The sequence below is a fragment of the Arachis duranensis genome, chromosome 4, assembly GCF_000817695.3.
Source record: "Arachis duranensis cultivar V14167 chromosome 4, aradu.V14167.gnm2.J7QH, whole genome shotgun sequence".
Taxonomy (NCBI): domain Eukaryota; kingdom Viridiplantae; phylum Streptophyta; class Magnoliopsida; order Fabales; family Fabaceae; genus Arachis; species Arachis duranensis.
The window spans coordinates 98069227-98069715 of NC_029775.3; positions in this window are offsets into that span (position 1 = coordinate 98069227).

The following is a 489-nucleotide window of genomic DNA, read 5'->3' on the forward strand; positions in this document are numbered from 1 at the left end:
AATAAAGAATAAGTACCCATTGCCGAGAATTGATGATCTCATGGATCAGTTACAAGGAGCTGGGGTTTTCTCCAAGATCGATTTGCGATCCCGTTATCACTAGATAAGGGTGAGGGGTGAGGATATCCCTAAGACCGCTTTCAGGACTCGTTATGGTCACTACGAGTACACTGTAATGTCTTTTGGGTTGACGAATGCTCCTGCAGTATTTATGGATTACATGAATAGAGTTTTCCATCCGTTTTTGGATAGATTCGTTGTTGTCTTCATTGATGACATACTGATTTATTCCAAGACTGAAGAAGAGCATGCGGAACACTTGAGGACCGTGTTACAGATTCTAAAGGAGAAGAAACTCTATGCAAAACTGTCTAAGTGTGAGTTTTGGAAGAGTGAGGTGAAGTTTTTGGGCCATGTGGTGAGTAAGAATGGAATAGCCGTAGATCCAACTAAGGTAGAGGTTGTGATGGATTGGAAGCAACCAACCAC